The sequence below is a fragment of the Bombus fervidus genome, chromosome 8 (genome assembly GCF_041682495.2).
Source record: "Bombus fervidus isolate BK054 chromosome 8, iyBomFerv1, whole genome shotgun sequence".
In the NCBI taxonomy this organism is placed as follows: domain Eukaryota; kingdom Metazoa; phylum Arthropoda; class Insecta; order Hymenoptera; family Apidae; genus Bombus; species Bombus fervidus.
Genome location: NC_091524.1, coordinates 11730296 through 11744883, shown reverse-complemented (window position 1 = coordinate 11744883; position 14588 = coordinate 11730296). Strand labels below are relative to the sequence as shown.

Genomic DNA, 14588 nt, shown 5'->3' with positions numbered 1-14588 from the left:
GGATTGCTACAAATTTTCATCTGAAAGAAATAGTTAGAACGTCGAAGTCGACATGAAGTCTAAATGATTCAGCATTGGTAATACATTGGAGTTTTTTAAACGGACAAATCTAGTCGGTTGCATGTAACTGAGTATTCTTCAGGTTCGTAAACATGTAATCAGAAATTGGTAACTCCGCAAAACTCTTAAGCTACTTATTAAACAAAGATGTTTTAGGAACAAGAAGAATTATTGGTAATTTGTCGAAAAGGTACTAATTAATTTAACGTGTTTTAATATTTTGCACAACTTTCTTCTTCTATTCTCGACAACAAAAGTTCATAGTATAATCATAATAGGTTTAGAAATTACAATAATAATTTTGATTATTTATAGCAATGTTTTACGAAACTTTTACTCTCGTGCGGTAATTTTATAACGAATATTTCGGTATTTACATCATATGCACGTGACAAGCGGGACATGAGTTATAACGTGCACGATACACGTATGACAGTGAATGCTGTTTACATTTAAACATTTTAAACTACGTGTTTTAATGTTACTTAATATTAAATTTGACAAACTGAAAACGAAATTTTCATACATATAAAATTATACTAAATTGTAGCGTTTCTCTAAATCTTTTTCCTTTTAATATAAATATTTTTATTTCTGTAGATCGTTTAAAAATTGAGAGCTTTCTTTCTATTGGAAATCGAAAACTCACATGTTAAACCATAATATTTATATTAAAGCCATGTTAGAATAATTTTAATGCGTAAAATCATAATTTTCGCATTCGGGATTATAATTTTTCTATAAGGAAATATGCGGTAATTGAAGCAGTTTGTTCTTGCCTGTGCAACGTTATTACGTAAGCGGATTTAAAGTTCGAAGTTTATTACTCGCCTCCATTGGATGCGTAGACGAATAATGATACTGGCTGGAATATCGTTGCATAATCTGCATGCAATTCGTGAGCGGAAACTTAGTATTATCCCCCGAGCACGGCGTTTCATTGCTGTGATGGTGGGCAAATTTCTTCGTAGATGGTAAATATCAGATATTGAATCAACCATTTTACACGCTTCTTTTTGTACTCGCGAATATATTTATTAATAAATATTTATTTAATAAATATTTAATATTTAACGAATCGAACAGATTTATCAAACAATCGATACCATTTCGGTTCCGTTAGATTTATTAAAATTTATTGTAATTTAAATATTTGATCTATTTATTTGTTTTAATGTTTGAACTTCTCCGTTTAATTTTTTGAAAAGATGAATTTCATAAGAAAAATGAATTTATTTTCTTGCGACATATGAGAAATTAACGACTGTAGTTTATGTAACAGAAATCTTGCTTCCTTTTTTGCATTTTATATTTAATCACGAGCAGCCGCATTTTCCTTGTTGCCATATTTGTCGAATTCCAATTGGTCGATCCTTGTTCGAATAAGGTGAACTGGTTTGTCGGATCAATCGGTCAGAGCAGTTTCCTCGCTTTCACGACGAATTCTCTTGAACTAATTAAGTTTTCTTTTTTAAGTTAGTGTTAATTAACGAGATAATTACGCTCTACTCGTTGGCCTGTATAGGTTTCATTCTCGTTTCTTAAGGAGACTTCCGCGATTACTCGCTGGAAACTTCTCGATCGGAATAGCTTTTGATCTCGTGTCATCTTTCTTCTTTTACCCATTTTCTCGTTTGTAATTAGTAGCCTTTAATAATTTGAATTTTACTTTAATTTAAATTACGCTTCGCAATCCTATTATTAATTTCTCTATGATTTTCAATAAAAATTTCCTACATTCTCATTTTTCTGCCGTCCAAACATAATGCACATAATGTCCAAACGAAATCTTCAACCATCACTTCCTCATTCTCCAACAATTTTTCCATGAAAATTGAAAAGTTCCTAGAAGCATAGCGCAGACAGAATTTTTGGTCACTGATGAAGTTTAAAATCCAAGAAGTTAGTCTTGAATTTGAGACAGTCTCGCGACAATTCCTTCATTTATCGCTTCCTCGTTCTCCAATAATATTGCCATAAAGTCTGAAAAGTACGTAGAAGCATGGACAAATTTCTATATGCCGACGATGACTGAAACAAATGTGTAGGCTTGAGTTTGGTACAGTTTCGTGGGGCAGGTCCCTGAGGAACATTTCCGGTAAACGACGAAACGGGAAAGTGTGTCTTTCGCTTACTGGATGAAAACAAATAAAGGAAAACTCATCATCCGGCTCGACTGAACGACGCCGATAAAACGAATCGACCGAGATAAAGGACGCCTCGCGTCTTCCTTTTTTCCAAGGATTTCTTCAGTGAATGTAGCGCACGATCACTCGAAACGTCGTCGTTCGATCCTCTTCCCCTCGACTGCTCGTTTTTGCGGTCTCCTCTTGGATTTCGTCCTCAGGAAATTATAGTGCTTGCACATCCAGCCGTTTCTCCGAATTTCACCAATTTCTTTGCCTTCTTTTCCTCTCTTTCTGTTTCTCTGTGCTCGTGATACTTGGCCTTTCGTTGCAATTAGCGACGCAGTTTTACTTGGAATTCGTTATTGCAAAATGATGATTGCTTTTGAAACTTGTGACACGCACACATTTAGTTGGCTCGAAACGTAGTATACGTACGTATTTATACGTGTGTAGTTATGTGCTTGAAGGCTCAGACTAAAGGAAATTTTCAAACCACGTCCACGCAAAGATATTAAAAGATAAATGCATCCTGGGATATATTGTACGGAGAAGTGTTGGAAGGCAATGGGAAACGTATGAAATTTTATCGTAAATTTACTGGGTTTCGCGTGTAATTTAATATAATAATATAATTCGCAGGGAAGAGTTATTAGCAAGACAAGAAATAGAAATTGTGCACATTTGCAAGATAATTACATCAGTGTAGCATTGTACGGAGTAGGAACTCTGCAATTTTACACGCGTGTAATTTTAATTATTTAAAATTGGACTGCATTTGAAAATCGGCAAGTTAAAAGTTCCGAAAATATTTGGAAATTGGAAAATTTTTGAGTGCGCGAAGTGTTGAAAGTTTGAACGTTTGAAAGTTTGCGAGTTTGAAAGCTTAAAAATGTTTAATATTTCAAATCGACAGATATGAAGATTCGAAAAGGTGATTCTAAATATTTCAAAGTGACAAAAATCTGAAAATTTGAAAGATTGGACATTTAAAAGTGTTGAAATATAAACATGTGAACGTTTGAAAATTTTCGAGGTTCGAGAGTCAACAAATTTTGTGCATTTGAAAATTAAAAAATTTCGGTCTTTGTAGTTTTTTTAAATTCTCCATCTTGAAATCCAGACATAAAACTCTGGAACATCTAACGTGACGAAAGTTTCACCGTACTATTACAAACTTAGAAATACGTAACACGATACCAAAAAATTTTCCATTTTCTCATGTGAACACTTACCTTCTGTACGTTCTCATGTATCGCGAGTTCTTTCTCGCGCACAGCTTTGCCCTTTCTTCCGACATTTTCATCGTGACTGAAGGTTTTCAGGGGCCTTAAAAGCGACTGTAGAACGCAAGGGGGTGGCACTCGGGTCATGGGTTGTCTCGAGTGGTGCTTCGTACAACGTAAAGTACGTTCCTTGTGCATGAAAATACCGGGCCAAGTACTGTTGCTTGTTTCCCTCCAGAATTGGCTAATAGAAAAAGAAGAAGACCCTCGAGAAAGTACTTATAAAAATATCTTTCAACCTTTATCACCCATCCTCTCGTTCCCGATAAAGAATAACGTACACGCTCCCGTTCATAAATATTAAGACATCTACTTGTCTCGTAAAAATCACGATTATTAATCGGAATTGTAAGAGAAATAATCGATCAGTCTGGATTTTGTATCCATGTAAAATTAAAATTTGGAATGTTCTAAATTGAAAAATTATGTCTTCACACTTACAACCTACATTGTCTAAACATTGTGGAAAAACTTTACCAATGTAACTGTGTTAATAAATCTCGTCATAGTGTTAATGAAATTTCGAAATGTTTCACATTTCGTAATATATTCGTAAAAGGTTTCTATAAATGATCGAATATTTTGGCAAGCAACTGTTCATAAAATGATATAATTTTATCGTACATAATCGACAAGAGTTTCCTTATAATATTAAATATATGGGATTTCCAAAGAAAGTAATAATTCTTTTAGGTGTATTTTATTTTTCCATAAGTGTCGTGATACTTTTGAACTGGTGCGTAGGGAACAGAAAAGTGATGTGAAACGAATGAAAAATATCGTTGAAAACGAACGCGACATAGTCTCGTATTTCTCTGTCAACAAGTCATGAAACATCGACATCAACTAGAAATGCGGCCGCTGTTTGCAAATGATACGATGATAAAGATGCAAATGCGTATGCGGGCCGGTATACAGGCTTTATGCAAAGCAACGCGCTCTGTTGCATCTCTTGTGGCTGCATCCCGTGACCGGCTCATAAACTAACACATTTCGGTTTCCTTTGATCTGCGTGCACAGGTCACTCGTTGTTCCCTGGCTTTTGTAAACGCCGATATACCGGCGGGATCGCCCTAGGATAATTGAATTTTCTAATTACAGATGAATTTAATTACCGTCAAAATTAATTACGTAATATAATCCTTCACGCCTAGAGAAATCAAAGACGCGGTCTGTCTTTTGTATTTTCGTTGCTTCGCGGTTTCGTCGTGATTATGACTCGTGAAATAGATCTCATGGTGTAGGTTTATGTGTCAAGAAAGCGAATTTGATCAATATGCATTTCGTTTATATTTTGTGCAGACAGTATAAGGATCACATTTTTTAAATTTTATATTATGTCTGGATAAATAGCCTTATGTCAGAGTGTCAGAGTATGTAATATTAGACGAAGACAAATCTTGAAATTTTACTAGTTATTAATTTTTTTTTTTTTTTTTTTGTTTTCTACTTTCTCTTGGTATCTTTGATAAGATCCTATCTAATTATATTGATCATTAAATAAGAATCTTATACGTTATATGTACAAACCTCAGTGTCTTACTAAGATAATTTGCATCTAGAACGATACAAAAAATTAGTGATCAGAAAATTTTGTTACATAAACGATCTTTTCTTGCCATTGTACGAGCGCGATTATCACGCGGAAGTAATGATTCGAAGAAAGAAAGATTGGTGGATCTCGCCGTCTATTGTTCGCCCCGAACGTTGTCATCAGCACGAACGTTGTGACAATAAAGATGCAAATGTGCATATGACACAGGCTGACGCCGCTGTAAAATATAATCCTACGATTAGCGCCAGCTGAAACTGAAGTGGTTTCCTCGCCATAGACGATTCGTCCTCTCGAAACTCGTTTACGGTTTGTTTGCTCTGACCTCGTCTTTGTCAATGCATTTCGAACATGGACCTAAAAGATAGTGACATAGTTACGAGAGGTCGAGATACAACATGGAGATGACAAAACTTCGCTTTCAGTTATCTTGATACGCTGGTAACAATAACACTGGTATATTCGGAAATAGTAATCTCTTTTCCTTCGATAAATTTTTGACGAAGAAATTCTAAACTCGCTTTTCCTTAAACGAATTACTACAAGTTCCGTTCAACAAGTTATCCTCCAAAGTATTACAAAACCTAATTGATCTGTGTATTTCTCAATCTCCAACACTGCTACATTGGTCTTTGGCAACACTCGGCTCAAGGAACGGTTTATACGTTCGACCACAATGATTTACGTGGCTCTCTGGATGCTGTTGGAAAGTAGGCCGATGATATCCAAGCCTGAAGAGTCGCAACTCACCAAGTGGATTACGGAATTACCGGTTTCGTGAGTGGTTGTTTCGAGTGGACGTTACGATTCTTCCATACCCGGTACACGTTGCATTGTTACCTTTTCTGAAATAGACGCGTCCTCAAGATATCGTGCTCTCATAAGATTTCCTGTGTCAAGGAAGTTTTCTCCTGATTTTTCATAAAAATTGGCTTTCTTTCTCGATAACGAGCAAATTGTATTTTTCACGTGAAAACGTAACATCGTTGAATTTCGTCGTTACGACTGTTTTTGCGATGAATTGTGTTTAATGTTGAATGAATTTAGTGGAAACTGGAAGACGATCATTCTATTTACTAAATTCGCTTTTAATCTCAATCATCGTGCTATTAAAATCTGGATTTACAAATTTATATTTGGATTATTAGAAACAGAGTTTGAAGATTTTTATTTTAAAAACAAGTAAAGAACCGTGCTCTGCAAATTGTGAACTGCGAACAAAGTAAAACTAAAGTAGAACTACTTTCGTATTCAAGTAAAAACTAAAGGTACACGTATTTCTAATTTACGAAATATTGTATATTTCAACGTAAGACTAAAAATGCTGACAGATAAACGATCGTCTATTATTATATGCTGGTTGAAACGAGGTCTGGATTGGTCATAATTAGACTGATAGCAAAAACAAAGGAAACGAAACCAGATTTTCTTGTTTCGTTTCGATTCAGTGAACATTTGCCGAAGGATCTACTAATTGAATTGGCCTTTAAAACAGTTAGTGGTTATACATATCTGTTTTGTATTCTCACGCTGCAAGTATTTACCATATTTCAATATTGAATATACGACTTCAAATTAGTTAGTTAGAAATATTTCCATTTCTCAATAACCGTACTAATGGAAACGATACTTCACTGATAATATAGTTAGTCGGTCGAACTACGTAGAAATCGAATCCCATCGACGTTCATCGTTTCGTTTCTTTGAGAAATTAAAAACCGATTATATATTCTTGTACTAAAATTAAAATATTTTTAAAAATCGTGATAATTAATTTTGACCTCGAGTTAATTAATTCTTCAAGAATATTTTTACTACGGACAAAAAGGTCTTCTTATATCTCACGCAAAGCTATGTTAATGGAACTTCGATTTCCGAGAGTATCAAATACCACGAAAATTATGGATTTACCAATAATCTACTTTCGACAAAACTGTTTCGCTCTTTAAACGCACCTGTATGTTTCATAATCAGTTTAGTTCAAGTATTTATTATACTCCGATAAGCAGTGCTCGAGCAGCTGAAGTGTCCGTTTTAAGAGAATTACGAGATGTAGGGCATCGACCAACCAGGCCAGTAAAAAGATCGATTTAATCGCGGAAGACCGTTTTTGCCTGGACAGAATGAATCTTATCGAGCGTTTCGCATTCTCATTATCGCGTAATCGTCGAGTTAAGCGTTCCGTCTCTGCGAATTTAACATCAGAAAGGAACTTCATGCGACTTTTTCACAACGAACAATCACTTATTCATAAGGCAAACCTTGTCACACGGTGATTCACGACTCACAAAGCCAGTTTTACGCTTACTATTCATCTTAGATTGTTATTAAACGGATGAGAACTTACGCAATATCTTTCCAAGTCTCTTTTGGCAATTGATCGAACATGTAAAAAGATCGATCTCGCTATGGATGTACAAAAATCGTAATCTAAAATTTCGAATATAAAACGGTATATCAAGTGGTATAGATTAGATGAGATTAAAATAGTTGGCAAGAGTTATGTCTCTTTTGGGAATGGGTTAATTAGGTGATAGTGGATGTTTGTGCAATTTATGATTTCGTATGCGCCGTATCGAAAATATGTATTAAATAAGATAAATGATATCAAGGAAACAAATTACATGACGAATAAGTACCAATGTAATTACTCGAAGCTATCTAAAAATTATATTCGTTCTAATGTCTAAAATTACAGTGATACTAATATCTCGGATATTCTTTATCTTAAATTTCTTATAATTATTAAATGTTCCTTAATAGTTAATATGTTGAGTACGTTCTGTTTCTTTTTATGACACTCTGTATCCTGTTTATTGCGTTTATTTGTATACAGATTATCCTACTTAGTATCGCTATATTGTATCGAAGTTATAATGGGAGAAATTATTGTTAGATATGGTGACAATTATAATGGAAAAAGAAATTTAGCAAATTTCCATAATCCAAAAGAAACTCTTTAAACCTGGAATTGTCGATCATTAATCTGATAATTAAAAATCTTTCCTAAGAGTCTGAAATTCCCAAATCTCTATATTTTTCATACACCACAAATACACATAATTTCTCGCTTTATAATCGTAAGCGACAAAAGTAACCTGACGTCTGACGACACGTGTCGCGAGATTAAAAGGTGCGGCAAGAGGGTGAAAGCTTGAAAAAACACACGCGAGTAAAGCATTGGATCGTGGTTCGTCGCGTTGTTCGCGTGCGTTCGACCGGTTCCACGGCTGATTACACCGTAGCAAATCGTGTCACGCTAAAACGCCGCCTTATGGCCGATCTGGCCGTTTCCTCTTCGCGGTATGCGTACAATAAAGCGCGAACCACGCTGATCCTCGTCACGCGCAAATGTGCAAATATTTGTCGCGGTCTCGTTCGTGCAATTGCGTTTCCATTGACGATCGCTTGGCGAACGTTTCACAGAGTTGGAAAGTGCCGTAATGTTTTGGCCCGTTGAACAAATAGGTCGAAGTTTAGGTCTCTGAATACATGGTTGAACATTGGTGACTACTATTTGACAAAGTTTAGGCATGTTGGTTTAAGGATTGGTGGATAGTGGTTTGTGATATTTAGTGCAATCCATATCATGGATGTGGTGTAGTTGTGGAAACTTGTTTGTAATTTAGTATTCTGATGCATGTTTGTTAATTTTTGGTGTGACAAAGATTATTTATAGTTTCGTCATTTTTAAGCTGGAAGATCGTCTGAGGGACTCGGTAGAAAAATAGTACGCGTGTGCTTCTTCCAGAAACGAGTTAATTGCAAGAAACGTAATATAAAACTCGTATCTAGGGTATAGAACTCTCTTATGAATTTCTAGATTTTTATAAATATATTTTGATTAATAAATATATAAAACTGTTAGGATTTATATGCGTCATTATAATGAATTGAATTAGTTCTAAAGTAGAAAACGAATTTACAAATAAACAATGAATATAAACTGAAATTTAAAAATTTTCATACCTTAAGTGTGTTATATTAATTTCGATGTAATCTTCTAGCTGTACAAAAAGAAATGTGAACAAACGTGAATTTCCTTCGATTTTGTGAAAGACGTCTGTGGTAAGAAATTTCGAGTTTCTCGGGTTGTAACAATTTTTTTGTCCGGACGTTTTTGGTGAAATTTTTAAAGTCACATAGAATCGAGCATGCAATGTATAAAACATATTCGTATCCGTAGCATATGTTCTGCGGTATTACCGTAGGAGCGTATCGAACGTGGGATTTTCCTCTGGTTTTCGCCAGATGTGGCTACCTTACTGTCGGGCATTCATAAATTTATCATTCTCTTTCTATCTTTTCCCCGGAGATTTTTGTTTTATTATAATGCCGGCTACTTACTATTCCATACCATTTCGTTGAAATGTACAATCTGTCCATATTCATTTTTCATTGATCAATCATCTGTTAAGCCACGCGTATAAATTTCATAGAATAATTTGTGTAATACAAAAATTGTGTTGAACTATAAAAATATGGGTAAAATATTATAGCAATTACCATTGATTTATATATTTAAGGAATGAAAGACGGTATTAGAAACAGTAAAAAGTAATGCTTTTGCTACAATTTTATTATATTTCACTTGGAAAATCGTTTTCGTTAGATACAAAAAATTAGTTAAAATAGGTTAAGTATTAGGGTTGTTTCAATGAGAAAAATGCAAAAATTAATTACGTTGCATCGGCCGGGAATCGAACCCGGGCCGCCCGCGTGGCAGGCGAGCATTCTACCACTGAACCACCGATGCTTGTGAAGGGTTCTTCTTAATAAAACTTTATTACCGGAGTTTGTATAAACTACGAGATATAACCTATATTTCGTGCAATAAAAATACACAGATATAAAAGTGTATTTAAAATAACAAGAACAAATTTGAAAACTACTAACAATAACTGATTCTGGTCAAATCAGTGAATGTATTTCTCATTACATCCCTATCTTCTCATCGCCAGTTACAAAAATGACATGTACATAAAAACGATACAAAATATGACAAATTAACCTACAAATCTTTTTCTCGAGTAACCTTAAGATACGTTTATTCTAGCTTGTAATTTTATAATTAATTAACCAAATAATCAATATTCATTCATGCAAACACTACTCTTCACACGATGCTCAACAAATATATCGAAAAAAAAAAAAAAAAAAACACCAAACTTATTTGTCATAAAACTTCATCGACGACAAGTGTTTTACAATTTTAATTGCAAATTATTTTCAAAATTACATTTTCGCCTTCCAACGTTAAAGACTGTTTTCACCCTCCGTTTAAGGCTATTGAACAGAAGGAATATCAGATTTTATAGGAAATAATAGACGCACAATGTTTTTTGTTTTATATTAATTTATTGAATTATAGAAAATAATAATAGAAATAGAACGAAATGGATCATACCTAATTCAATAAAATAATATAAAACAGAAATTGTTAATAATACATATTTGACAAATATCTCTTTAAAAATTACTTTACGTACAAATCACATGAAAATGGACGTGTTCAGGTTCGGAAGGTTTCCTTGTTATTCACAGTATCGCTAGAGAGCTTCTCTCATCCCCTACTTATTACAAGAATCGCGTGACACAAAGCATGCGGTTGAAACGAGAGTGGTAGCTGTCGCATAATTGCTTCTGGTTGCAAGCCGCGAGTCGGAGGCGGCTCGATGGAAGAAGAGCTTTAAAGGAGGATGAGAAGGTGAACAGAGGCTGGTACGAGAGCTACTCGCTTTGCTCTGGTCTAGAGCCTAGTCGAACTTGAAATCCTCTCTGCCGTAAACGCTGGTTATCTCTAATCTCGCATCAGCTAGCAGAGATTCTCGCGATACGAATCGCGAGATGCGGAAGTTATCGGGTCTCATGGCGGGGCTGTTATATCCAGCAAGATAATCGTGACAGTTCTCGATTGTTCCATGTCCAATCTGGCACCTGACATTAAATAGAAGCCATTGATTAAAACGTCCTTTTCTGGAGAATAAGCTTTTTCGAAACTTGATTGTCAATATGATCGTGGACAATTTTGCTTCCTGATTTTGGGTCAACTGATCGTAGATAATTGTCGTCAGGAAATTAATTGTAAGGTTAAAAGGTTGAAGTTTTATAATTGCGATAATTAACATGCGAAAGATAGTATCTTATGATGGGCGATAGGACTAGGGTTGCTTGTACCTTAGGGTTCAAATTAATTTGACTTTGAATTGTAAATGATGTATAATGGTTGGTAATTAGTAGATATATAGGTATTAATGAGATAATTATAAGAGGTAATTATATAAACGAGGTGTGTTTAACCTCGTTCTATAGTGACAAGCAACAGACGTGGTCTATAGTTTGGAGATTATACAGTAAAATGTAGAGTGAATCGTTTCTTCAGTCTTGTTCCTTTAAATTAAGAACTATTAAATATAAGTTATATATTTCAGAATTTCAATATTCTTTCATCTGACACGATGTTACGATAATAAACACATAATGCTCACTGATATACTACTAAAAAAGAAACCATAATGCAAGTTATTGTAACATAGAAAACGTAAAGATTCAAAATAAAGAATTTCGACGGCTAAGAAGCTTATCGCGCTGAATATTTCTATCTCTCCATCTTCTTTAAGTAGCTACACAGAATGTCTATTAGTTGATACATTAATCTGTAGAATTTTATTAAGCAAATTAGGCTTACTATCAGCGGCACCTAGCTTTTAAAAGCATCCTACTAAAATCAAGGATAAATTATCACACCTAAACCTAGAAAGCGATTTCCGATCGATGACACAAATCCACTCTCATTTAAAATTCTAACAGAATCACCGAATCTCATCGACTGAGAACCTTCAACCCAACAAGAAAAGACCTTACACGTCACAAACATGGACGGTCTAAAATCTCCACCCGTATAATTCTTACTTCTTCAAATCCAACCTGCGAGTCGACTTCTAATTCCCCGTTTAAGATCTCTAATTCCACGAGAGATGACGATCGATCGGATTTACCGGTCTCGATTCTTTCGGAACGAGACTGGCAGATGGAGGGATCGCTTTCTAAATCTTCGAATAGAGAAGGCTTACACGGTCAACATCACGATACAGTGTTCGGAGCTCGACGCGATTCCGTGTCCGCGTCGAATGCTGGCGAGACGACGGTGGAAGAGGAGATCTGGACAAAAGAAAAAATCACTCGGCCTTAATACGCGGGAGAATGGTCGTATAAACCGTCGATCCAGCAGTTCTGCTAACTTCCCCGTCAATCAGCGTAAGCCTCTTTTCGGAGCTTAAGACGATGACGATGGCGGATCCAGCCGAGGGAAAAGAAACAGCAGGTAGAAGCCCGTAAATGTTTTCGAGGATAATTTAGGCGGCGCGCAAGGAACGCCTCTCGAACGTGCTCGTGGTTCCGGGTGGTCCGTTGTTCGAATGAAAGGGTTTTTTTGTCACTGCTGTTAGTTGATCAAATTTGTCGAATCTAATCGTAATTTGGCACGAAAAGATAGGAAGGTTTACATTTTCAGGTGATATTAAATTCGTTATATTACGATGGTATTACAAAGTGCCGTTTTTATACAATTCGAATTTCGCGGGTTAATACGGTTTATTAAATTTGCCCGATTATCAAGTGCGATGAAAAGAACGAAGTTTGTTATGAATTATACGTATCAGGTGTGAAGAAGATTTGTCTCGTTATTGATTACATATGAATAGTCGTGTGCTTGTCTTTTGTGAATGTAACTATTAAATCCTTCGGAAGATCGAATTTTCTCACTCGTGAGAAAAATTGTATCTTATCATCGATAAATGAGACACTACATACGGATGGAAAATTGACAGATTTATCAGAACTATCAACGTTATCTACGTCCTTACACAATTTTACAATTTCTTATAAATTCTTTAAGTTGCCAATTTATCTTCCAAGGTGGCTAACAGCGAGGAAGCCGGGCAGATTAGGTCCCGATTCGATCCCTCGATCGAGCCATTACGCCTTCCGTTCGACAAAAATCCATCTCGACAAAAAACTTCCCAATCAGCTGCCCGTCGCGATGAAAGCTCGTCAAGCTGACGTCTGAAAGAGAAGTGAACACTTTTTGAGCGTAAAAACACGCGTCACTTTGTCTTGCTCCACTTTCCTCGATTATCTCCTTTGAGTAATTAGTCCGCGATATCTTGACGAGAGGTCGACGAACACCGCTATTAATCTCTCTTCAACGTTTCTATTCTCTCTGTAATAACCATCTACGAGATATTACGCGCAACAAAATGCTCCTCTTGAAGCTTTTGTTAAGGTTCGACATTTGGAACAATCTCGATAGATTTTCACCTGTGAACCGACAATCTTCGCGTTGCAATATGCCATTTATAGAAAGCTTCGTTCTGCTATAATTTGTCACAGGTGGCTTGTCCCAGCGTTCAGCTTCCGGAAAATCTCGAGTCTGCCGTGGAGATCCGTTCCAGCCACTGGCTTCTTCGTTTTATTCTCCTCCTTCCTCTTTCCTTCTCTTTATTTCTTTCTCTCTCTTTGTCTACTACCATCTCGATGACTGTCTCTGTTCCCGTTTGGAAGATAAATGCGAACGAACGGACGACGTCTAACGTTCGTCCTGAAATTTCATTTCGCTTTTTAACGATTATCCTTTTCCCTCCACCGCGAGTTTCAGCATCCGTAATCTTACCCTCGGTCTCTGTAATTAAATCCTTCCGCTTTATTCCGCCGGATTGCGACGGGATGTGTGTTTAAATATTTTTTGTTGCGTTCACGAGTTAGTTACTTGTTGAATGGTGATTTAATTACCGAGGAGAATATAAAGTTTATGGTCGATTTAAAATGACGAGCATTGTTGTATGGAGATTTATATGCGGAGGAGAATTTTTCTGTTTATATTTTTACATGTTTTTGTGTTTAGATATATTAACGCATTTTCTGCCAAATATGTTACTTTTCTATGGAACCTGCTTCTTTATTTTGGTTTAACTTCGGCTCGAATCTTCGTAGCTGACAAACCTTTTATTTGTAACATATAATATGTTTTATTAATTATTATTATATTATAATACGAAGACGACAGACTTTTATGAAAATTCGTGCTTTTATGAACAGAAATGGAAGAATTTAACCCAAATAGAGATTTGTTTCAGTTTGCTACTAAAAGTTATAACGAGAACTTTGTATTGTAGGTTTTATGATGTATTTTATTTGCACTTTTAAACTTTGCTCGAATACATAGAAATCCGCAGACTAATTATACGTTAAACCAAAAATAAAATGTGCGATATTATACGGTAAAAGTGAAAGTCCGCAGAAAGTCGTAAATTTACTGCACGCGCGAACGCACAAAGGTTTGTTTTAGAAAAATGTAAATAAAGTTGGAAAAGATTATTTAAAACTGAAACAGCAGTCGATATCAAGATAAAGAAGACATATCTTTAGATTGCTAACACAAAATGTGTTAACATTTTTATATTTTTATTTTATGTATAGAAAAAAAATACGGTTCGTTAATTGTTTTAAGCTTACCTTTTCCATCGACATCGATCATTTTAACTTATGTGTTTTATTATACAACGC

The 14588-nt window shown here is 35.4% G+C and overlaps 1 protein-coding gene and 1 non-coding gene across 2 annotated transcripts in view; one reads left to right on the top strand and one right to left on the bottom strand.

Moving 5' to 3' along the window:
• LOC139990240 (mannosyl-oligosaccharide alpha-1,2-mannosidase IA-like) overlaps nucleotides 1-14588 on the top strand; it is a 137263-nt gene that overhangs the window by 55437 nt on the left and 67238 nt on the right. The window lies entirely within an intron of this gene.
• Nucleotides 9710-9780, bottom strand: Trnag-gcc (transfer RNA glycine (anticodon GCC)). The gene has a single exon. It is a non-coding gene; the product is annotated as a tRNA-Gly (tRNA).